This window comes from Crocodylus siamensis, chromosome 10 (genome assembly GCF_052110815.1).
Source record: "Crocodylus siamensis isolate JL-2025a chromosome 10, ASM5211081v1, whole genome shotgun sequence".
Classification (NCBI taxonomy): domain Eukaryota; kingdom Metazoa; phylum Chordata; order Crocodylia; family Crocodylidae; genus Crocodylus; species Crocodylus siamensis.
The window spans coordinates 12,336,468-12,362,006 of NC_143404.1; the positions used below are offsets into that span (position 1 = coordinate 12,336,468).

General features: G+C 45.0%; 1 long non-coding RNA gene across 1 annotated transcript in view; it reads left to right on the forward strand.

The window, feature by feature from the left end:
* Window positions 1-25,201, forward strand: part of LOC149856237 (uncharacterized) — a 53,198-nt gene extending 27,997 nt beyond the window's left edge. The window contains exons 2-3 of the long non-coding RNA XR_016444491.1: window positions 8,890-9,053; window positions 24,326-25,201. This is a non-coding gene — a long non-coding RNA (uncharacterized LOC149856237). The remainder of the gene's footprint in view (window positions 1-8,889; window positions 9,054-24,325) is intronic.
* The last annotated feature ends 338 nt before the right edge of the window (window positions 25,202-25,539 follow it).

Genomic DNA, 25,539 nt, shown 5'->3' on the forward strand with positions numbered 1-25,539 from the left:
TGTTTTACTGCTTGAACACACAGGTGCTTGCATTTTAAATGCAGTTAACATGTCCTAAGTGTAATGTATGATGTAGCCCATGCAGGCTAAACATGCCCCAGCAAATTCTACTGAGAAAAACATTTTCTTAAGGAAAATATTGACAAAAACTACAACAAAAAAGTTAAAATCTTCATCAAAAATTGCTGTGGAAAACTTCAGCTATTCATGGAGAAGCAATTTTGATTTTTGTTTTGTCAAAACTCAGTTTTAAGTAAAAAAAAAAAAAAAGCTTGGCAACCCCTATCCTTATGTAGTAAAGAATGTTTTAGAGATATGTTAAATAACATATAGACTCATCAGGTTCAATGTGGACTAGTGCAAAGTCCTGCACTTAGGACAGAACAATCCCATGTACTGCTACAGGCTGGGGCTGACTGGCTAATCAGCAGCTCTGCAGAAAGGGACCTGGGAGTTACAGTGACAATAAGCTGAATATGAGCCAGCAGTGTGCCCTTGTTGCCTAGAAGGTTAATGGCATACTGGGCTGCATCAGTAGGAGTGTTGCCAGTAGGTCAAAGGAAGTGATTTTTTCCCCCTCTATTCTGCACTGGTCAGGCCATATCTGGAGTATGTGTCCAGTTTTGGGCCCCCCACTGCAGAAAGGATGTGGACAAATTGGAGAGAGTCCAGTGGACGGTAACAAAAATGATACGGGGGCTGGGGGACATGACTTGTGAGGACACAGTGAGGGTTTATTTAGTCTAGAGAAGAGAAGACTGAGAGGAGACTTAATAGCAGCCTTCAACTACTTGAAGGGGAGTTCGAAGGAGGATGGAGCTGGACCGTTCTCAGCGGTGGCAGATGACAGAACAAGGAGCAATGTCTCAAGTTGCAGCAGGGGAAGTTTAGGTTAGATATTAGGAAGAATTTTCACACCAGGAGGTAGTAAAACACTGGAACAGGTTACCCAGAGAGGTGGTGGAAACTCCATGCTTGGGGGGTTTTAAGAACCGACTACACAAAGCCCTGGCTGGGATGATCTAGTTGGGGATGGTCCTGCCTTGAGCAGGAGGTTGGACTAGATGAGACCTCCTGAAAACCCTTCCACCCCTCATTTTCTATGATCCTATGCAGTCTAGTAGGTTTCTCGTGCTCAGACCCACAAAAAATGGTAGGTACAGTTTTTAAGGCATAGATAATTTCTGGCTGAGAGCAATCAGCAGTCCAATTACCTGAGTGAATACACAGAAAAGTACTCAGATCTCTATGTACTGAGATTGCAGCATATGTAGCCATAAATGGAGTCTGGGCCATTTTGGTAAATTAAGCCCTCTTTATAGCATAACAAGTTTATATGCTATTCAAGAGGGAAATGTTTGAATTAATCATGACTGTTCGCCAAACTTCACTTGACTTTGTGCTTTGTTGTCAGGCTTTTGCTACAGCAAATATTTCTAGAGCTTCGCTGTAACTTAGTTCAATTTTCCCTTTATTTCTGCTGATGCTGTCATGCCTTTCCATATGGACAAACCAACTTTGTGGGTACATCTTTTGTCCCCAGACTCCCTTACTATGAATACATCACAAATGCATACGTAAGTGTTGCTCTTAGGCAGCGATGGGGAAACAGAGCTTTCCAGCTGCATTACTATAGCAGTACCATAACACATTTAATAAAAAAAACAGTATTTAGCAGGGAGAACTTTAAAAGGCAATTAGACACCGTTCCCTTTCCTTTTTGCATTTACGAGTCAAAGATGACCCGTTTTAATTCTTAAATTGGAAACTTTACTCCTCTAATTCAAATATATATTTAGAAGTCAAACCTTTGAGATGTGCTGTGAAGCTGGGAGATGCATTACCTCCAAGGGAGTCCTGCAGACAGCACTCACAGTAGCACTAGCCTTAGTGGTGAGATTCCCTGGTGCACCCTCCTGCTCTAGATGGCTTATATTTTTTATGGTTTCATATTTTTTAGCTCTTTTCATTTGAGAAAGGCTTTATACATGTTAGTGAATTTAGTCTAGGTTAGACTCAATGTTTCTGTTTTACAAGCAGGGAAGAACAGGACATGGGCTAAATGAACTGTGGCACAGTTCCTGTCCCTAGACCTACGCTTTCACCATGCCATTAAGCTTCCTTTTCCTTTTATGCCTTGTGTTACCCACAGTACACCACTGAGAGCAGAGGTTTTGGTGGTATTTTTGACCTCTGAATCATATTATTGGCAGTTATTTAACCCTCCATTCAAGTGGCACACACTTCTTGTATGTAATTATCTTCCCCTCCATATTTTACCATGTGTAGTTGCCAGAATGAATTTATCGCTCGATATCATCTATAGTGTGTTACCACATTTCCACGAGCTCTTCTAATAACAAAATAGGTATTTTGGTTTTACGTTGTTTTATTCCAGCAAGTTGTATTGTTTTAAAACTATTATTATTAAAACGCATATGTGAAGGGTAGCAAAAGAACATGCTCAGATTTATTTCTTGTTGGACTGGATCAGACAATTTTTGGCTGAAGGCTTAGCTCTAAGAGACCTTTTCCAAGTTGCAGCTCTTTTATGGGAAAATATCTTCCATCACTGAATAGTAACAATATTTGTTATCTTTTTTATGTAGGCTTTCTAAAAATATTTATCTGTCTGCACAATATTTATCTAATGTTTTTATTTAAAAAGTGCTTGACTTTTCCCTCAATGCCTCCAGCTGGCTGAACACCAGAGGAGAAACAAGTTTGAAAAAAAAGGGGGGGGGAAAGTTGCTAATGAATCTTTTATTTGGTTAGAGAGAGATCATTTGAATCACTTTCTGTATCACTTCATTGTATTTATCCTGTAGAAACTATATTAACCTTCACTTAAAAAAAAAAAATGAGAGGACCAATCCCATGGCCTTTAATTGCTCAGAAATGCAAAGCAGCGAGAATCTGGCAATAGCTAGCCAGCTGACAAGTTCTCCTAGTAAACTCAGTACAGTCTTGACCTGCATCAGCGATTCTCCCCTCCCCTGGCTTTGCTGGAGAGCATGTCAGAGTGAAGACAGATCTGCCAAGCTGGTCTCATAGGAGAGACTGCAGCTCATTTCCTCTTCAAGGGGAAGAAGGATGCTGTGGTCTCCAGCTGGTAACTGGGGATAAGGACGCTGATATTTTAAGAGCAAGAAATGAGGGGTTCAGGGCCCTAATGGCAGTATGGTTAAGACATCTCCGGGGCTCCAGGGACTGGAGTTTGGAGTTATGCACTCTGGATTTATGCCAGGGGCTGCCCCCAGCTGTTCATGGGTACTTGGTCATTTGGACTGAGGGGTCAAAGGTGGCTGGCTGTAATGCCAGCCCCATCCCTCCCTTGTGTGCTGGACCTTTGCCCTTTTTCAAAAGCAGGGTTCACTTTCCACCCCACTGAAAGGGAGCAGCTTGCCTGGGCTTAGTGACATTGAAAGGGAATTTAAGGAGACAGGATGTAATTGTTCAAGCCGGATGCCAACACTATGTCTCCATTAGGAACACTTATGAACTCCACCCCGTCATTGCAACCTGCTAGCTTGGTTAAACGTGTATGAGCAGCACCAGGATGGATGTTTGCATAACATAATGGGAAAGACTTACTCTGTTTTCCATGCTAAAAAGTGGCTGTGTGTGTTCACATTTTCTTGCAGGTAGTATTCTAGCTCCTAGTTTTGAATACAATGTCCTCTAATGCTGCTGAAGGAAACCTAAAGAGCAGGTGAGGAAAAACATGTCCAGACCAGGGTTCAGCCTAGCTTTCCACTTAGCCACGCACAGTCCTGTTTCACTTTCTGAATAAGGTCCCAGTCCCACACGTTGCTGCACGTAGACCCATCACCCTCCTGAACTCCACTGACGTCAGGCCTACCAGGCGTAGCTCAGACCTGCCCTTTGTAGCAGCCTTAGCGTTCCTTTTATACACAACTGGTACCCAACATGCGTATCATTGGTATGTTTGCCATAGTCGGCTCTCGCACACAGGTTTTCATCCATAGATGATCCATAGATCCCTAAGTGCTCTGCAGAGGAGGTCAGATTCATTATCCCAAATATCCCCAAAGAGTCACATCAGGTCATGGAGGCGAAATGGCTGGCTTAAAACCAGCAAGTGACACATGGCAAAGCCAGGGACAGAACTGAGGTCCCTGGGTCCTTGTTCAGTTTCTATAACCATTATTTGAAAGATGTATACTGTTGTCAGTGCTGGAAAAAAGGCTTTTCTGTGCTGTTGTCTTGTTGCACTTTTGAGAAACGCCCAAAACAACCCATTTGTTCTTGTTGCTTAACAACACCATTCAGCATGAGTGGGATATGCTGGGGCTTCCCTGCCTCAACCACACTTGTACAGGCCTTGAGTTTAAGCAGTTGCCAGGTGAGCATTACTACAGAGCTGTACTAGTAAAAGTTGTGTGAGCAAATAGCATCTGGACTTTATCCCAAGGTTTACCAAGACAATGTGCTGTGTACCAAGCACCGAATGAGAGGGGGCGTGAACGTGCAGCACAATACTGAAGGTTTGCATTATTCTTGAACTAGACTCATAATTTTAAGGTGGCCCAAAGGATAGTGATACCTCGATCAGACCAGGTAGGAGGTGTTTGAAATGCAAGCTGGGGTAACACCGTAGGGCTGTAGCAGGAAAGTGTGAACAGGAAGGTGTGAGGTAAGGTATGGGAGTCCCGGTTTATCTTGTTCCTTTTTACTCTCTTGTTGGTTGTTTTTCCTGCTACAGTGCCTTTCCCCCAGGCATTTGATTTATATCACAGCCCTGACTGCTCTGTACCTTATACTCCTGTTTACATTATCTTCTAATTTAGCCCTTTGCTGTAAGCTTATCTGTAAGTCTGAAGTTTGATTTAGGGGTGATTAAGAGCTGGGTGTTTTTGCAAACATGGGAAACCAGCAAAGCAAGCAAGAAAGAGGGAGGTGAAGGGCCCAAGATTTAAGTGGAGGAAAGGAGTTGCTTAGACTAATGGGAGGAAACCTGTGATCAGAGAAAGAAGGATGCATGCATCACAGATGTTTGCTATTAGATGACCACTTTCTAGGTCAACAACACCCATGCCTGACTGATTCAGGAGCCCTATGTGGTCAGTGTTATTTAAAGAGTCACAACACATACAACCCCAAGTCAGTTGTGGCAGTTCTCCAGTCCAAAAGGAAAAAATACATTACAGTAGCTAACACTTGCACAATCCTGTGGGGCAAAATACTTTTAAAACATTTTTAAAATCCTGGATTTGCTCTAACTGGTAAATGCTTGCAGTTCAAAAAAAACTTTCTGCAAAAAGCATACGATAATAAGTGCTAAAGCCACTTTTGACTCAGGACCTGCAGAATAAGGAGCAGTAAGTGTAGGCTGACTGGGCTGCCTGCGAAGATGCTCAGCACTTGCAGGCTGGAGGATAGCAAGCAGCCACACCAGAGAATGATATTTCCAGGGGTCCAGAGTTCTGTTAATTTTGACCCAGCTTGGCCAAAAGTAAGAAGAAGAGACCTCGAAAAGTCATTTATTTCAGAAAGCTGTGTGTAAGTGAATGTACCCGTCTCTTGCTGGGAGCTTTACAGTGTAATCCAAGTTTCTCATACCCCTGCTCTATTTCTCATCCCCATTACTCATAACTGTGAGGACACCAAGGAGTGCTGTTTGGCATCAAAGCAGCATCATTCTTGGCTCCTCTTCCATTTACTCTGGCTTACTGCTCAAGTCCTTTGCCTTGAAATCATGTTGGTTTACCTTTAACTTGAACTAAGCACTGGTTATATTAGCAGTGCCAACACAGAAGTGGGAAACTAAGATCACACTCAAGCGGCTGATCCTTCAGCAGTTAGATATAATTTTGCTTCAGTTATGCTTTGCATGTGTATGGTCATGACAGAAGTGGGGTCTAGCCCTGAGTGAAGGGCTGGGAGCCAGGAATAGCTGAGCTCTACCCAGGGGGTCTAAGCATGGCTCCTAATTTACACTCGACATATCACAACTTCTCCACTTAATTCCTCTGTCTCTGAAATGAAAATAATATCATCTCCCTACTCCACAGTAGTGTTGATTATATAAGAGGTAGACGATAACTATGGGACCTCCAGCGCCCTGCACATTGGCCCAGTTTTCACAGCGCTAAGATGTATCAGCAATGAACAGTCACCGTCTTAATCTGATAGTGTGGTACGAACATGCATCTAACATCTGCATAAGCCTCCTCTCAGTGCTCACTTCCTATTTCTCACTCCCCAGTGTTAAAAATAAACCATTCCCTTCAGCATTTGAAGGTATGCAGGACTGCCATGTAGGAGAGGTAGAAGGGGGGTGGGGAAAGAAGGACTCTGTTTTGGAAGAATAAAAATGTGGGAGTGCAGCCTCTGCAAAGAAATGGAGGATTATGGATATCCTGAGAACCATGGCTAAGGTCAGGGTCAAGTGACTGAGTCAGTCACAACGCCGCTGACCTGGAAAACGTTGGTTTTTCATGAGTGCTTAGCAGGTCTTTGGGGAGCAACTGGTAGATATTTTTGTCAAGTAAAAGCTTGTGCTTTGCAGCTGGCAGACTAACTGATGTGCATAGGAAGAAAACTTAAGCACCTGCCTCAGCTAAGTGCATCTATTCTTTTCAATACCTGCCTCAAAAACAGAGGCCTTATCCTTGCCTGTGGGATTTGGCCATAAGCTACAAGAAGGGTAGGGGACAGGTTAGGCCCAAGGTTTGGCCACTTTAATAGATGTCTAGGATGGACTCCCTCGAGCTGGAATGTACTTAGTAGTAGACGATAAGACGCAAGGATACAAGACCTTGATGAGGGGGTGGACTTGTATCTAATACTTATCTTTGACAGGAAAAAACATATTTCAGGGTTATCACCTCTGTGGTAGAAAAATGATTTGTCTGTCCCTGAAAAGGCAACTAGATAGGGCCTTGCAGCATCAGGCTGTTTAATGGAGGCTAAAGCAGTTGTACAGTGTTTGGATAATCTCCCCATAAGATGGTTCACTGCACTCGCCTGACATGGGACATAAAGGGGCTAAAATAATATTTACACGTAAAAGGAATGAAAAACATCGCAAGAACCAGAGGGAAAAGACAAGGGGATGGTTTGGAAGAGTCAAACAATGCTTAATAGGGTTTGAATGTTCAAGTTGTGCACTTTAGGTGCTGGCAGACGTGACGATTTGTCACACGATCGGCCACTGAAAACACTACAACCATGCACTGACAGAAGTGCACGGCTGCAGAGCACTTGAAAAATGCCCAGACACATGACAATCCGAACCTTAATTGCATGAGGATTCAGATGAAGGCACTCCCAAGTGGAGGCCCTTCATTAAAGTTCATATGCTCTGGGCGCTGTCTTCAGAATGGGAGGGGGAAAGTAGGAGCATGAGTTTGGTCTGGGGTCTTCCCAGCTGGCACTGGAGGATGGGGCATGTGGACTGGAGAAGGCGCCAATCCACACCCCCCTCCCCCCCACCCCACTCCAGAGCAGCTCCGCAGATGAGCTTCAAAGTGGAGCTTGATCACCCACACTCCTGATCCACCAATCAGTGACAGATTAACGCATAGGCAAACTAGGCACCTGCCTAGGACCATGATTTATGGGGGTCTTGGTCCTTCCCTCTGCAGCAGTGAAGCAAATGGCCCCATCCACCTCCCTTCCCTTCTGAGTGGGGCTGCTGGTGCTGCTGCTCCAGGGACCTGTGTGCCTTCCCCAGCCCCTGGCTTGCTCCGGGCACCAAGCAGGGAGAGGGCAGGTGCCTGGCAGGGGGGTGCGGCTGCAGTTGGGTGGCAGTGTGGCGCCCACACCCGGGGGGACAGTAGGTGGGCAGGGTGAGGGCGTGAAGGACAGTGGGGAAGGGTGGGAGGTGTGGAGCCCCCCCACTCAGTCTCCCCATGGCACACAACCCCCACCACCATCAGCAGCAGCCCTTGGGGCACTTATAGCCAGTGCAGGCCTGGGTGCAGCTCCAGCAACAGCTGCAAGACAGAAGCAAGGAGCACAGCTCCGCTAGCCGCTTCTCTAATGTTGGGCTCCATGCAGTGCACGTGCAGCACTGTGCTATGAGGGAAACCCCGGAGTCAGCTGCTTTCCCCCCACCCTGCTGTGAAGGTCATGGGAAGCAGGGGGCGGGGAAGGCAGCTGGCTCCAGCCCACACTGCTTCTCCCCGCCCCCCATACCACAGAGCTGCACGTGGGCTATGTGGAGCCTGATGCAAGAGAAGTGGCTGGCAGGGCTGCACTCCTCGCCACCACCATGCAGCACTGGCCAGAGCCACACATTGCATGGTGCTGATGTTTGCGTGGGCCCTCAAGGCAGCCACTGCTGATGGTGGGGAGCTGTGCGCCACGGGAGGAGTGTGTGGGGTGTCTCCACACCTCTGTCACAGCCCAGACACCCACACCCTGCCCCACAACCCCCCCCACATATATACCCCAACATACCCTATTGCCCCCCCTGCCCAAAGACACCTCCCACCCCCACTCCCCTTTTTGGGAGTGTGTTAGGCTTGTTTTTAAAGGCAATGCTGATTTTCTTTTCTTGCGAGACTTGACAACATTGCTCCAAGCCCCGCTCCCTGTGGGTGGAAGCACTGAGATGGGTAGAGGGGGACTTGACCAGCCCAGGGCCCATGAGTTTGTTTGCCTCAGGCCCACTAAAGGGTTAATTTGGCCCTGCCAACAATGAGCAGCTGTTGGGTCAGACTTGGTCTAATTCATGGCACTTTCTGTAAAGTGCCATGAGTTAGACTGGGGAGCTACCCGTATGTCAGCACACTTTGTAGTAGCCTGGTGAACTGAATATTTTAAGAGTTCTTACTCCAACCTCCTTACCATTTGTTATACTCATAACCTCTTGGCCTCCACTAAATACTTCAGGGATGGTGTCCTCTTATGTTTGTACAGTGCCTGGTCCAAAGAGACTTCAATCCTAACTGGAGCCTGTAGGCAGATGATGATGCACATAGAGGACAATAATGGCCTGGCTTCTGTCAGCGATGAATAACGGAGAGTTGGAGCATGGTGGATGAATGTCCATGAGGAATCCAAAACCCAAGAATCAGCAGTCGGTAAACATTTTTTCAGTCATGTACACTGAAGGAGAAGGCCAACTGCAACTTTGCTTTGTCCCTGAGAATTCTTCTCAAATGCTGTCTCTGGCAGTGAATGTTTTTGGCCCTATATTACTGTATGCAAATACTAGTCTGGGGTGTCCTTTCCAGGGGTTCCTGACCATGATTTCACTGTGAAGGCAGGCAAGATCAGGAATCTTGTGCAGATTTGAACCTACTACGCACTTTGGAGCTTAGTTCAGCAGTAGCTCATGGTGCTGGGGGATTTGTGACCCTCAGTTACCCTTAAAATCAGCTGACTCCCCTGCTGTACTCCACAATCCCCCACTACCACTTCAGATCTCCATTCATCTGACCAGCACCCAAAATGTTTAATGGTGCACTCTGAATAGTACTTGCTGGGATTCAGTTCAGTATTTCTTAGAGATAGATAGGGACATGTTACACATCACAGCTATTCGTTCATTTAGGCTGCACAAAGCTGCCTCTATAGCTGGGTACATTCAGCTTCTATTTTAAAGGTTTTCTTCACCACTGCAGAGGTTGAAAAGGAAAAGGGCCAGGTATCATACAGGAGCTATGCCCGAGTGAATAAATCTGTACTGATTTACATCTGCTGATGCTCTGGTTTAGATCACTTACTTTATGAGAAAATTTAAAAGTAATCCAATTACCTCATACTGGGGGCATCTCACAATAATGTAATAATACACAGGGGCCTGCCAATTGCCTCCAGAAGCTCCATGCCATTTCTGATATTGCAGCATTGCCAAGAGAATGGTGGTGATCCTGTGGTAATGTTATTGAAACAGCTAGAGCACAACTGTTGCCGAATTGGCATTTGAGCTCCAACTCCTGTGCCAGTGCCTTAGTCACATGGAGTGCCTGGGGCCCAGATATCAAATGTAGAATATGATTTCTTGCCTTGTTTTTTAAAAATTGATTTATCATTATAAGGGGAAAAGGAAGAGAACAATATTCACTGGGCACATCTATGCATGCACTTTATTGCTCAATAAAGTGTCACAGTCTACATGTGCACCACAATTAGTGTGCAGTAGATTAATTTACTCTGGCATGGGATAGTTCTATCAGACACAGGTACTAGCCAATGGTGGAGTAAATTACTGCATTTAAATGGACGTGTGGATGGTGCCATTGGGATTAGTTTACTCCATCTCAAATTGCACCATGTTTATTCAGTTGCGTTAAGTGCACGTATAGACTAGGGTTGCCAGCTCTCTTTGAATCTATCCCAGGAGGTTTCATCACGTGATGTAGTGGCCTTAATGACTTTACATCAGGAAGGCAGATCCATATTACTGTTACATTTTAAAAACCCACTGGGCAACTGTATAAATCAGATTCAACATTTAATATTTATTTTCATAAATGCCCTGTCATTTATCTCCCAAGTGACTCTTGGCAGTCTCCTGGAGATTTCTCTCTAATTCCTGGAGACTCCAGGGCAAACCCTAGTGTAGACATGCCCACTGAGTATAGCTAAAGAGTCAGGTATTTTTAGGACCATTCTGTATTAGTGTTTTGCTCTTTTAGTTGATAAAGGAACTGAGTCTGGTATAAAGAGATAGCTAGCAATGGTCTTTCAGCATGAAAAGGCGTCCCTCTTGCCCCACCCTTTATATGGGATGGTGCCACTTATAAAAGTGCCTGGCAGCTGGGCTAGACAGATAAGCTCAGTGCCAGAAAAGGGCTGCTTAGGTCATGACTTAGTAACTTCAAACTGCTTGGTCTGTCCCAAGAAGGAACTAACTGATGGAGTTATATAAAACCACCCAAACATGTCTCAGAGCATGATCCCCACACACAGGCAGTGTTAGAAAATACTGAGACATCGTGCCTTCGTGGAGAGCATTTCTTTCTAATGTCCATTGCAATGTTTTCTTCAGTATAAGTTTGGAAAAAAAAGGAGAGAGTGGGAATGCCTGCCTCACTTTTCCAAAAGAATTGTATAGTTCAGTAGCCATAGTTCCTTACTCATCTTAACAACTGGAGCCAGAGTCTGCATAGCGAAGAACGCCCTCTGCACTTGCTGAAGCCAGTGGAGGTACCAGTTCTCAGTATTTTACCAGACATAGCAACAACAGTTTTAATGCTCAACATATGGGCAGAGGAGATGTGAGGAGATTTATGCCAGCCAGCCATCCAAGAGACATGTCTGCCAAAGACACAACTTCCCATCTTAGAACTGCGTTCAAAGGGTCTCTAGTACAACCAGGCCAGAGTTCCCCAAAACTTCAGTTGTTCATCAAAATGTAATCAATATGGTAATATGAACAAGAAGTTTTGATAACATTTTATGATATTTTTTTCCCCTTTGCAGTCACCCCTTTTTAATATTAGCTCCTGAGTTAGGTGACTCATGGCCCCAATTCTGCTTTATCAATTTATTACTTTTCTTGTAAACAGGTTAATGGGGACAAGGGAATAGGTAAATAAGCCCTGGTGAATCTTGTCTATAGGAAGAAGAGCATTAGGAGTAAAGTGATCAGGTGATTTAATTAAGATCACACTAAAAAAAACAAACCCTGTTGCATAAGGAGAATCTTCTTTCTTCTCCATTTCTAGTGGGTTCCTCCCAAATCAGGTTGCAGACGTTAATCAGTGCGGCTTAATGACAGCCCAGAAAATTGGAATTTCTATCCCATGGGAAATGTTGACACTTGGGCATTTTTCCTTCCAAATCAGGGTGAGAAGATCTAAAGCTTGTTGGCAGAATAAAAAGTCTGAATAATTTATGTCTAGTGATGTCAAAATGCTGTGGTTTAATGAGTTTTATGGAAACATTTCCCAACATTCCCAAATCACAAATTTTGTTTCAGTTCAGTTAAATGTTGAACTTCCCCCTCCTGTGCTCCTAGACCACTCTGTGAGAATTGCAGCCCAAATACCTCATATCCTCATTCCTCTCTAGGCTTCCTGCCCGGGCTTCATGCTCGTGGACCTACCAAAGTTCATCCAGAGGTGACAGCAGAGCATATTAGGAAAGATTCGTCCCGTTTAGGAATGTGGCCCATAGAGAAGACGATAGGCTCGAAGGGCTGAACTATATATTCCACAAGGGACCACACTAGGAGCTTAGGAAGACACCGATTCATGGCCAACTGACCTGAAACAAAATCTTTCAATTCAGTTCAATAAAATGAAGTGGGTTTTTTTGTTTGGAATGAAGCAACCTGATATGAAATATTTCAGATTGATTTTCCCACCAGGAAATCATCCCAACATAAAATAAAAACAGCAGCAAAATCAACATTTACCCATGGAACAAAAATTACATTTGTTAAAAAAATATAGTGAATTTCCAGTCAGTTCTCTACCTAGTATTACTTCTAGACATTCAGGGTTAAAGGGCTGGTAGTACAAATGGTACTCCAAACATACAGGTATTGGCTTTGATTTTAGCTGTAATCTCAGTAATCCCTTTGTATTTCTATTTGATTAATATGAAGTCCTCCTGTGTTCCATTCTTGCAGTTTGATTCCTATTATTCCTACAGGCCTACGGGAACAGGACTATATTAGCAGAAATTTGAGCTGTGACAGTGCACGTGATTCTCCATTAATTACATAAACCATTAGAACTGATACCACACATCACTATTATTCTTTCTTTATATATACATTTAAGATGAACATATATGAAGTCTACTATATAACCATAAATACAACGATCTTCCCACCAAGTCTCATTATTCAGGCACAATCAAATATGTTGCAGTTAAATAGGATCAAAGCTATTCTAAAATCTCTTGTCCTGCAGTGTACAACATTTGGTCCTACTCTAGCCTACCCAGTCCTCTGAGTTACTGTACCTTTTGTTTCTGGCCAAGGCATTCAGTGATTGGTACAAGTAATTTTAAATGCCTGTTCTTCATCACCTTTGTATGGATCCCCTTGACTTTTGCAGATTGTCCTTTCCCAGGGCAGAGGGAGAGCTACTTAGAAAACACTAGAAATTGTTCACAGGAAATTTTGGAAGAATTTTATCAAGTACTTCAGTTTTCTATGACATTTTTGTTGCTTTGAAAGCTAAAAATGTGACAGATTCAAAGTGAATGATTTCAGTAAAAAAAAAAAAGATTCAAGTGTTGTAACTGTTCAAAAGTCATTTTATTGAAAAACCGTGGAAAAATTCTCAAAAAAAAATACACTTTTTCATTAACATTTTCATTTTTGATGAAAAGCCACTTTTCAACTAAAGCATGTTTGGTTTAAAATATTTTGACCGAGATCTAGCAGAGCCCTTACGCCTTTCTCCCATTAGATTGAAGTAGTGCGGGCTGATTTTCTTTAATCAGATACCTGGTAGTAGGCATGGCATGGCAGGCTGGGCTGTTTCAGCTCTCCATATACTGCTATCAGCAAAGCAGAATGAAGTAAAGGGTTTCAACACTGTCCTGCAGGGCTGGAGTGAGCTGGGAGCTGAAGTCAAGAAAACCAGCTCTAGATGGGAGATTTGATGCAGAGAAGGATTTCTGCATTGGTCATGTGTGAAAATGTTACCACTTGACTCCAGGTTTGTAAGAAGCTCTCTGCTTTCTTCCTTAGCCTGATTGGTTTTGTGTGGCTGTGGTTACAGTCGAATGTTGTTCAAAGAATTTTTCAGCTGTATGAGGAGGCGTTGTATATTCAAGTAACAGTCAGTGTGACCTTTGCCAGGATATCCTTGATCGGTGCCTCGTTAAATGAGACAGTGAGGCTCAGTCGGACAAAATAACCATCTCCAAACTAGTGTTAAACCCAAGGCTTGTGGAGAATAAAAACAGGCTGAATGGGTTCCTATTTCACCCCTGTTTTTGTCAGTTCTCTGCCCCTGCTCCCATCCTGGACTCAGACAGGGAGAACATGGGAATGGCAGACTATCCCAAGAACAGCTCCTGGCCCTCTCTCTACAAGGAAACTCTGCAACCAGGACATGTGCCTTTCAGGCCCTGGCTGCTACATCAAGCCTGTGTTTTACCTTTGCATCTTCTTAATGCAAAATACTTTTAAAAATACCATTTCACATAGGCTAGATGGACACCTGTCAATTCAGTTCTCATCCCTAGGGATGGGCCAGAACTGGAATCTGTTTTCAGAAGGCTTCACACTCTTGGGGGGCTCAGAACCCCCTGGGCTGGGATTTTGGTTTATGAAACTAAGCCTGATCATTGGCATTCTGCAAAAAGGGAGTGTGGCCAACCTGGGTCACCCCAAACAATAGGCTGGAGCAAGGTGTTTCATCTCATACATCCAGAGGTGTAAGTGGAGAGTTCTGTGCCCTGGGTGGCAGTGCATGGAGCAGAAGCCAGTGCTAAGCTGGTGGTAGCAGTGGGGTAGCAGTGGTGGCTGCTATTTTAATGCCCTGCCTAAGTTAGCAATGGGGGCTGGTCACCCTCCTTCAGCTACACTACTGCCTACATCTACCTTCTTTGGCTAGGTACAGACAGTCAAAAAGACTGAGGCTGAATCAATTCAGTCTTTGCAGGTTAGTTTAAAATGCATAAATTAAATTGAAACAGAAGTGAACAGACATTTACCTTTGAATCAGGAAATGCAGCCACATGTCTGCAGTGGCTCAAGGCAGGAGCTGGAGGGCACTAGACTACGGCTTTCTGGCTGTGTGTTCACTTCCTCTTCCTGCTGCCCCTGAGGTCTCTGGGATTTGCAATCCAGAATTATAGTATCAGGACTCTGCAGGGTTGTTCATCACTTCTTCTTCCTGCTTCCAGGTGTCTCTAGGATTTGTAGTCCACAGTTGCAGCCAGCAGTAAATTTGAGGGGGGGGGGGGCCTTTAAGGCACTAGATCTCAGCTGGGGTTTGCTGGGGGGTGGGGGAGCAGTTCCCCTGCCCTTGCAGACTGGGCTGCATCCCTAGCTGTGCTTGTGTTCCCCACCCTGCTTTGTCAACTTGCCCTCGTTGCTCCAGCTCAGGAGTGGAGGGGCAGGGGCAGGGCCAGCCCTACTCTCGAGAGCAGACAGCACAGCCCTGCCTAGGGCTGCAAAGCATGCTGGGATGCTGGGGGATTTAACCTGAACCAGAAAGGGGTCTGGGACAGAAATTTCATAAACCGGTTTGACCCAAATCATTCAACCAGGTTTATCTTAAACCAGTTTCAGCCATTTCGAAACTGGTTTATGTGCACTGAGTTTCTGTTCTGTTACAGGTTTAAAACAGTTTCTGATCACTTAAACCTGTTTATGTGTAACTTCTGTCCCCAGCCCATATGTCAGCAGATCCCACTATTCAGGAAAAGATTTGGCTTTTCTCCCACACCAGTTTTTAAAAAATCTTAAGCTTTGCTTACTCCATTGAGGTCAGAAGTATTTCTCCTATTCCAGGTAGTTCTTGACTTTGATATGAGGCATTATGAACTACTGATATTTTTCTTCTGTCCTTAACTGTACTTAACTTTGGGCTTTTGCTAGTGCCGTGATTTTCAGCGCCTTTTACCCAGTAGTTTTCTTATTTGTATGGAATCTCATGTGTCACAGCCTGAGTGTTGTTCATAGTGAAATCAGTGTTTGCTGTTCTGCTTTTCAGCGATTTGGTGAACTTAGCTGTGGTGAAAAGTTTGAGAGCCTAGTTAAACTCTCAAGGTCTTTTTTCTTCTGTGTAGCTATATAAGTGATATGGTCATGTAAGCAGCATCAGTGTTCAAATTCCATCATCCTCTTTGGGCCAAATTATGCCTTTAATTGTACTCTTGATTGAAGTTAATGTGAGCCTCCTACTGTGAGATCCTTCAGGCTGTGGTTTTTCAGTATTCTTTACCCACAGTAGCTCTGCTATTCATAGTTTCATAGTTTCTAGGGTCGGAAGGGACCTGAGTAGATCATCTAGTCTGACCCCTTGCCATGGCAGGAAACAATACTGGGGTCAAACAACCCCAGCAAGGTGTTCATCCAACCTCCTCTTGAAAACCCCCAGGGCAGGAGCCTGCACCACCTCTCTTGGAAGCTGGTTTCAGACCCTAGCCGCCCTGACGGTGAAGTAGCGCCTCCTGATATCAAGCCTAAACCTGCCCTCTGCCAGCTTGTGACCGTTATTCCTGGTCACTCCTGGCGGTGCTCGGGGGAACAGTGACTCCCCCAATGCCTGCTGATCCCCCCTGACTAGTTTATAACAGATCCCCCCTCGGCCTTCTCTTTTGGAGGCTGAACAGGTTCAGGTCCCATAGCCTCTCCTCATAGGGCCTTCCCTGTTGTCCCCTGATCACACGAGTGGCCTCCTCTGGACCCTCTTGATGCTGTCGACATCCCTCTTGAAGTGTGGCGCCCAGAACTGGACGCAGTACTCCAGCTGCAGCCTGACCAGCGCTGCATAGAGGGGGAGGATCACCTCCTTGGACCTGCTCGAGATGCATCTGTGGATGCATGACAAGGTGCGGTTGGCCTTCCTGACCGCATCCCCACACTGCCAGCCCACGTTCATCTTGGAGTCAATTCCGCCTCCGTGCTGACAAGAGGGGAGTTCCCCAGCCTGTAGGTATGGTGCTGGTTGTTCCTCCCGAGGTGCATCACCTTGCACTTGTCTGTGTTGAGTCCCATCCTATTCACATCCACCCACCCTTGTAGCCTGTCTAGGTCTGATTGAAGCCTGATGCTACTTTCTAGTGTGCCCACATCCCCCCACATCTTAGTGTCATCAGCAAATTTGAACAGGATGCTTTTTACCCCCTCGTCCAAGTCGCTGATGAAGATGTTGAACAGTGCGGGGCTGAGGACCGAGCCCTGGGGGACCCCACTGCCCACGTCCTTCCAGGTTGAGAAGGACCCATCCACTACCACCCTCTGGGTGCGGCCCTCCAGCCAGTTGGCGACCCAATTGACTGTGTGGGCATCGACACCACAGCCCCCCAGTTTCTTAATGAGAACGGGGTGAGAGATAGTGTCAAATGTCTTCCGGAAGTCCAGGAAGACTATATCCACTGCTACCCCTGTATCTAATGATCTGGTGATCTGATCATAGAAGGCCACCAGGTTGGTCTGACAGGACCTGCCACTGATGAACCCGTGTTGGTTGCCCCTAAGCATGCAGTCCCCTGCTGGCCCCTCCTGGATGTGTGCCAGCATAATTTTCTCAAACAGCTTTTGTAAGTGGTATTGGATACTTTCTAATGCATCTCAGATGCCAATCTGTGGCCTTTTCCCCTCTTGACATCTATTCTAATACAAGTATTAGAGACCTTGCTTTACCTTATTTATAAAATGTTCTTTTCTCTACTCACTTGGTACCAAACCATCATAATAAGCTGGCATGAAATGCTATGCAAAAAAACGTTGTGTGAACTTTATGCTTCTTTTACAACGGTCTATGCTAATAACAGTAATTGAAACCAAGCTGTCTTAACTGTTTGGGGAGAGGGCTAGGACACATTTCATCAGCTGTGTTTGTACTGGAACCATCACACTGGCCCAGCAGAGGACTTTTGTTACGTATTGGCGGTTGTTAGTGATAAAGGGAGAAATTTATTTTCATGAAAGTACCAGACAACAGAGCACATAACTTCAAGGTGAAAGAAATATGTCGCACATCTGTAAAACATACTATCTTTTCCTCTGGCTTTTACATGTATCCCTTTTGTTCCATTTTGTAGTTGCACATTCAGGCCCATTTCTCTGCAAACTGATATTCTATTTTAATTGTGTGTGTAACCAATTAGGAGGACAACATAAATCCACATTAATATGCTGGTACCAGCATCAGAAAAGATCTTATTTACTGGCATGATGATTTGGCTACAGTTCTATATGCTGTGGCAGGGAAGAGCCCACAATGAACATGATGATGAACCTTTCACTTCCTGGGCTGATATGTTTACTAGATATCTGCGAGCAGTGTTGGTGTTGGGTCTCTGCCTCAAACCAGAGTTCCTTATTAAGTTGTCTCAGAATAGCTTCAGCATCTTGGGTGTTTTCTGAGAGCAGACTTCTCCAAGTTCAGCTTCAGCAAGTAGCAATGTGACTACTGGCTGGAGATCCAAGGTGCAGACAGAAGTGAAGCTCCCAGGTCTAAATCACAGTAATTTACAGAAAGCACCATGAGTTAGACCGATCCTCTGGTCAGGAGGGTGGGGAATACCTCAATTTGTGTCTCTGCAGCCTCTTCCCCTTATTCTGCCCCCACTCCCCGCAGCTCCTGGCCCCAGCTCCCGTTCTGTCTCAGCTCCAATCCACCCACCTCACCCTCCAGCACTGGCTGGGCAACCCCCCAGAACAAGCTCCTTCCTCTCCCTTCCCCCCGCCCTCCCATTGTGAAAAACGTGCAGGGAGTAAGCAGTGCTTGACTGCATCAGCCAGCCCCTGCTCTTGTCACGCAAACACAAGTTAATGAAGGTGCTCTGCTTTGGAAAAAAATGTAATGCAATGAAGGTTTGGATTGTCACAGGATCGGGGCCTTGTAAAACACTCTGCAGACATGCATTTGTGTTGGGTCACAGCTGTGAGCACTTTCAGGTGCCAGACCAAGCAAAAATTGTCACTTCTGTCCACATCTTCCAAGATTGAAAAGGAATAAAATAGCTGTGAACCCTATAGGTTTCCATGTGGACCAGGCCAGAAGACATCAAGTATTGAGTAGAGGTCAAGGAAAACTCTTATAGGAAATAAAACTATAAGGAGGCTGTACTGCAGCTGCACATACAGCAACGGACAATCCAAAAGGGGTGAGGAGGCCTCTAACCATCTCCTTTGGCAGAACAGCTGTGTTAGCTATACATCCAGCATTGTCTCAGTGCTTTTCCGTACACACGTCAAAAGGAAGGAGCAGAGACGTTGGATGCTGTGTACCACCTGCCATCAACCACAGTCCTCAGCATGCACAGCTCACTTACCCATGATTTATGGAATAATTTTCACATCTTCTTATCTGAGTTGCAAAGGTTTCAACCCTGCTATGCACAAAAGGAACAAAGTGCAACTCTTGTGGCTTACACAGCAACAGTCTTCCTATTGTCTGGGCTGTAAGGAAATCAAGCTTGTACACCAATGATTTGCATCCAAACAGAATATTTTCCAACCTAACGTGACTGTGGGGTCTTTTTGAAATTTAGACATCGATCTGAATTGAATCTGTTGTATCTCGAGCCCATACCTGCCTTTAAATGGTCACTGTTTGGGAGGTAGGCAAAAATCCAAAAGTTTGGGGTTCAGGCTTTAAGATAAGGAGGTTATCTGAGCTCCCTTAAACACATCTGGTCTTCAAAAGAAAGCAAGGAGTCTTATATGCACGATAGCAATGGGATTTGTAGCACTATAGCAATGGGAAGCATTGTGAATGGAAATAATTGAAGTAACATCTCTGTCATTGTTGAACAATCCCAAAAATCATTGAAGGAGAAAGTATTTGCATTGTGTGCTGTTTCAGCCACAGATACAACAGAAACGAGGTTAAAATATCTTGAGCTGGTTGTTTTGGTTACTTGACCTTTTGGCTTAAATTAAAATTCATCCTTGCTGTATCTGCTACTTTCTGCCTTGCTTTGGCTGGAACTAGGACTGATGAGGTATTTGTCTCCCAACCTCCCAGATTTTTTAAGCTTTCCTTTGCTATACATATTAATGACCCACCAGGGAGTACAGAGCTGTGTCTTCTAATGTCATGTTTTTTTTAAAACAGTTGAATGGAAGTTTGGTTTGAGTTCTGGGCAAATTTTTATCCAAACCACTTCCCCTGTCTCTCCTGTAATATTTTGTGAGACATACCCTTTGGTTGTCAAGCATGATGTCCCCTGCATTTAAAAATATATTATTGGCAGAGTAATATAAGTGCATCCTGGGGCTACAAAATTAAATGCAATATCTGGGGGGCTTCAACTGCCTATTTAAACAAACAACTCACTGTATATAACAAATAACATTAGGTTTTATCCACATCCTTCTATTTATGCATTTGCATTTTGAGAACACGGTCATTTTTTCTATCTGTGTTTTTAAACAAGCTTGAAAGATTCACATTCATGGGTAATGAATATTTTCAGTAAAGGGAAACTGCAACATTTTAGTGTAGCAATGGGATTTGTAGCACTATAGCAATGGGAAGCATTGTGAATGGAAATAATTGAAGTAACATCTCTGTCATCATTGAACCATCCCAAAAATCATTGAAGGAGAAAGTATTTGCATTGTGTGCTGTTTCAGCCACAGATACAACAAAAACGAGGTTAAAATATCTTGAGCTTGTTGTTTTGGTTACTTGACCTTTTGGCTTAAACTAAAATCATATGAATATGATTTTAACCAGTTTAATATCTTACTCATGCTTTACCATGATTTATATCTTACCCTTGGTATTGATGGCATCAATGACCCAATAGGTCTTTGCTGTTGTAGCAACTTCTAATATTTCCATGTAAAATTTCAGAAACATCCAGACAAGAAGGCATATATGCTGATAGCTTTTTAAAATGTTTTTATTTTAGAGCAAACAATTCCTAGTTGGAGAGAGTTGTGTGATTTGAACAGGAGATTGGGATCACACAAGTTCTAACCTTATACTGACATCTCAGTTTTAAGCTCTGACACTGTAATATAGATGTTTCAAATAATAATATGCATGTGTATGTTGGCTGCCAGTTCAGTAACATTTATTTAACCCAAAAGCTCTACAGGCTTGATCTGAAGCTGCTGCTGTTTCAGGGTGGGAGCCCGGAGCCCACAGTCACTTTAGGCCTGTTGATCTGTAGGAGATAGTGGGTGTGACAGAATGAAGCTTTGTGTTGCCAGGGGTTAGAGATGAGAGGATTTATTCTGCTTATACAGCTTGTCAGAGCCACCTCGTTGCAAGCTGGGGAAATCCTCTAGTAAGGGTATGTATGTGGTAGTTTCATAGATTCATAGATGTCAGGGGTGGAAGGGACCTTACAAGATCATTGGGTCTAGCCCCCCTGCATGTGGGCAGGAAAGACCTCCGGGGTCAGATGATCATGACCAGAAGGTGGTCATTCGTAGTCAGTTGAGTTGATTAACTTCTGCACATCAATGGTTTTGTTTATATTTTGGGATGGAGCATGGTTCAGACATCAATTGTTGCTGTAGTGCATGGTGTGGGACTTGCCAAAAGGAACCATTGATTTGGCTGGTTGGTATATTGGCCATTCAGCACTAGGTCACTTTATTGGCCAGTGAGTTGAATAATGGTAGAGGATCTGTTTCTGTATATTGTATACTTCACCATGGATTGATCAGAGTTAAGATACTTCAGAAGCCGGGACTCCTTACCACCATGACAAGTGCTTGCTAAGAAATGCTTTGCCGTGCAGCTGGTTGAAATTCATTTTCAATAGAAAATTAGATTTACATATTAAAAATGTTTTGGGCAGTGTGCTTTCCATGCATCCTTTTTTCAGTAAAAAATTGATGGTTTTTTCCCCCAGTTTTCAGTAGTGATTGAGTTGCATAGATTCAGTTTTCAGCAAAGGAAAGCCAAACATTTCACAGGGGGGTTTTAATGAAAGGACAAGACTTTTCAGACTATCTCCCTTTATCTCTCATTCAGCTCTACATTGCAAATTTGTAAGTAACACAAAATCGTGCTAATAAAATCTCAGAGCTGTTTGCTTTGGATGCTGTCAGAATGATTCATTTTAAGGGACAGACTTTTTTGCCCGGTATTCTCCCGTGACAGATTCTTGGGATGCAGTGCTCTGTGATGTATAAAATAATCTTTCTCTCAAAATTTGGATTCTTTACTCATGGCTAGCATTCTCTTCCAGGTATATAAACTGTTATCAGCTCGGTAATGAACTGTACAGAGAGGAAGCATGATTTAGTGAATAATGCACAGCATTGAAGTCAGGAGACCGTGGTTCTTTTTCCACTTCTCCCAGAGACTGACATGGTGTGTGACTTGGTCTTTCTGCACCTCTGGATCTCATCCGTGTGACCTGGGAACATAAGGGTGACCCTTCTCATGCTGTGTAGTATAGGGAATTCAATATTTTTTGTGGTAGGTTCAAAAGCAGAAGCTGAACCCTGCATACCCTAGTGACTGAAACGCTCTCAAGAGGAAGAAGCTTGTGGCAAAGGCCTGAGCTAGAGAAATGGCTGGTGTCTCTGAAAAGCTGCAGCAGGTCCCCAGCAGATTAGAGGTGGGAGTTCCTGATATTCACAACTGCAAGAAACCGCCACAGCTACTGAGTGGGAGGTTTCAGACAGTCCCAGATTGTGTGTGTTGCTTTCCTGCCAGATGTGGTTTCCTGTGGGGGAGTCAGACCCTAGGATACACCTTCCTCTCGTGATATCCTGTCACATAGCTCCTTCTTCTGCTGACATCTTCTAATAATCCATCTGAGCACGATCTCAGATGGACAGTCCGAGGACTCAACTGTCCCTCCGTCAGGACGATCTGATGTGGAGAGGCCTCCCCCGTTCTGCTATTGCTGGCAGCTGGCCTAGCCCTGCCATAGCTTATAGTAGGGGCTCCTTAGAGCAGGGGTGGGCAATTATTTTGGGCAGAGGGCCACTTACTGAGTTTTGGCAAGCCATCGAGGGCCCCATGACAGACATTCAGGGGCAGATATATATTAATTTTCTACATTTTTTAGGGGTCCCGTGGGCTGGATGGAACAGCCTGGTGGGCCACTTCTGGCCCGCAGGCTGCATTTTACCCACCCCTGCCTTAGAGCAAGTCTATAGGGTCTTCCCATCAAGCCCAGAAAAGCCACTGAGAAACAAGCCCCACTCACTTGCTCCTGCCAGACACACGCTCGACCTGGCAGTCCGACAGCCTGTTCAGTTCGTGGGGGGAAAAGTGGGGTCTTGCGTGTGTTCCCAGTGAGCTCGGGGGAGCCTGACAGCAGCAATGGGCTGGTGTGGTAGGACTGAAGGAGCGGGCCTTGTTTCTCAGCAAGGAGGTATTAGAGGTGGTTTGCATTTATGCTACAATGGCTCTTCTGGCCACTGCAGCACTACATAGAGGTCCCTTTGGCACCAGGGCCCTTGCACGAGGGGAGGAAAGGGTCAAAAGTAGAAGGCAAAGATATTGTTCAAGAAGGGTCACAAAGGTGCAGTGCAGCTGCGACGCTGACTCCAAAATGTTATAGCAGTGAGGAATTCCCCTGCAGGAATTCACAGCTGGAGAAAGAGGCAGCTGTTTCAAGCCTGGCTCTAATGTCTCGGACGCCTCCCCGGTCCACTTCTGCCCTGCAATAAACAGGACATCAATCACCTGACGACACGCCAAGCTGTTAGACAGCCAAGCTTGGTAAAAAACCATGTGAGACAGAGTCCAGCGCTGCCTGACGCCACCACCTGGTTTTTATTTACAAGCTGGACAGCATGTGAAAGCCTCCATATCTGCCTTTTCAGCCTTATTGCGGGTCACTAGGAAAGCAAGCAACCACCTTGGAGATAGCGGGGGTGGGGGGGAAATCCCGAAATTCAGAGGCACATAGGAAATGACTTACATAGCTTGTAAGCTAGCCGGGTAAAGGCGGACTGGATGGGGTCTCAGAGCATGGGAAGCACCATGAACTTGGAGCTGGTGTCCAGGTACTCAGGGATATGTCTATATAGTATGAGGTAGTGCTATGCAGAGGTACTTGGACTATCTGTGTCTTAACTCTTGAATCAGGATCAGAGTACTCATGTTCATATGCTGTCTCTGCAAACGTTTATTAGACCAGGTGCATGTGAACAAGGTTACGAGGCTTCTGGCTGAGGAGCTAGCACACACATCTCTGCACAGCACTACCTTGTATCCATGGTCTCCCCACCTTCCTGCTGAAGGGTCTTGGGCAGGTCAGACCACTGGGCTGTTCTACCAAACACTTTAGCTTCCAGTGGGTTGCAAAGGGAGAGAACAGTCTCGCTGCAGTCCTGTACAGTATAGGTCCATTGCCCAATTGCAATTCCCTGCCCTGACTAACACACTCCCGCCCCAGAGAAGCCCTCTGCACTGTACTCCTTGCTGTATCTTTGGGGATACTCCTACATGCCTAACTCACACAAGTCTTATCAGTCTGCATTCATTAATGTTGGTGAGGCAGTCGGTTCCTCCGGTGCTTGAGGCATGGAGACACTCCAGGGATGATTAGCAATACAGCATTTCTAGAAACGCATCATGACACACATAAAAAATAACAAACCTTACTCCCCATATGCTTATGGGACTGCACATGCATTTAGCAGAAGGAAGGTGCACCCTCTTATAATGGACTAAATGTGGCATAATAAGGAGAGAGGGGAGTAATCACTGGCTAACCCAGAAGCAATACAGAGTCCTTGGTTCCATTAGATGTTAACTTTGCCCATTTTTTTTTACAGGGCTCAGTGCATGCCTGTATTGCACAAAATACATGTGCGTCTGGAAAGAAAAGTAAATGGAGCGAGATGGTGACCTAAGAACTTCCCATCCTGGGACCTGGCTTGCAGAGGACAGCAGCTGTGCAGATTGGGTACGGTGGCCTTTTCATACAGTTTTGGAGCGTCACATGAAAAGACCTGACAGCTTTCTGTTCTGGGACTGCTGAGCCCACCACAGGACAGGCATCTAAAACTCGCCTCACGCTGGTAACGGGAAGAATCAACTGGATACTGACAGTTATAACTGGGCACAAAGAGCCAAAAATGACTGTTGAAGGATTTCCCTACAGATGACTCGAGATTTTGGATTGTCATTCCACTTTATGGGATAAACCATAATCTTGCCTAATTCATGCTCACGTGATGTTTCCATTTTGGAACTGGCAAAGATTAAAGTCTCATTCCTTTACTGTTGTCATGCCTCTGTGCCTTATCTAGCAGTCAAGAAGTAGCCATGCTTCCCATATTGAACTTCAAAAGAATGTTTTCACAGGAAACAGACTGGATAACATTAGGGAGCTGCAAAAGTATTTTTAGGTTGCAAGAGATGACAGATGATTTCTGAACAACCTAATATTCATCCCAGTCAGCAGTTAAATTAGTTTCTGCACCTTTGCTGGTTTTAACGTTGCTGCCGTGCTTGCTCTCACTACTTGATTTGCCTTTAAAGATCACAGTCGTATGGCATCGAAATCAATGTTAGACTTTCTGGTGATTTCCTGAGACTAGAATTTGCTCCTAGGGAAGTGTTGGCCGAAGCAGTGGCACTGCGCAAGGCTTTTCTTTCGAACCACTGCCAAAAACTGAAGAAAGAAAGGCCTGTGCTGAATTAAAAGGTCCCTGACTGAACATCCTTTGCCTTCCATGAGTGATTTTCTTTAAAGAACCTGGCTGTTGAGTGAATCATGGGAAGAGCTGATCTTCCCTGGGGTTAGCACATTTCCAGGATCAAAAAAGAGGACACCTGTGGGAAGGAAGAGACGGGGGTGGGGGAAGAAGGGGAGAGGCATATGATTGTGGTGGGCCAGTGATATGCCTGTGCCCTGCCTCTGCCCCTCACTCTGATGCCCCAGTCCCCCAGCTCTGCCAGTGCCCCTCACTCCCGGCCCGCAACCAGGGATGACCGTAAGGGGGTGCAGAGCCCAGGGCAAATCAGCCTGTGCGAGGCCCCTTTA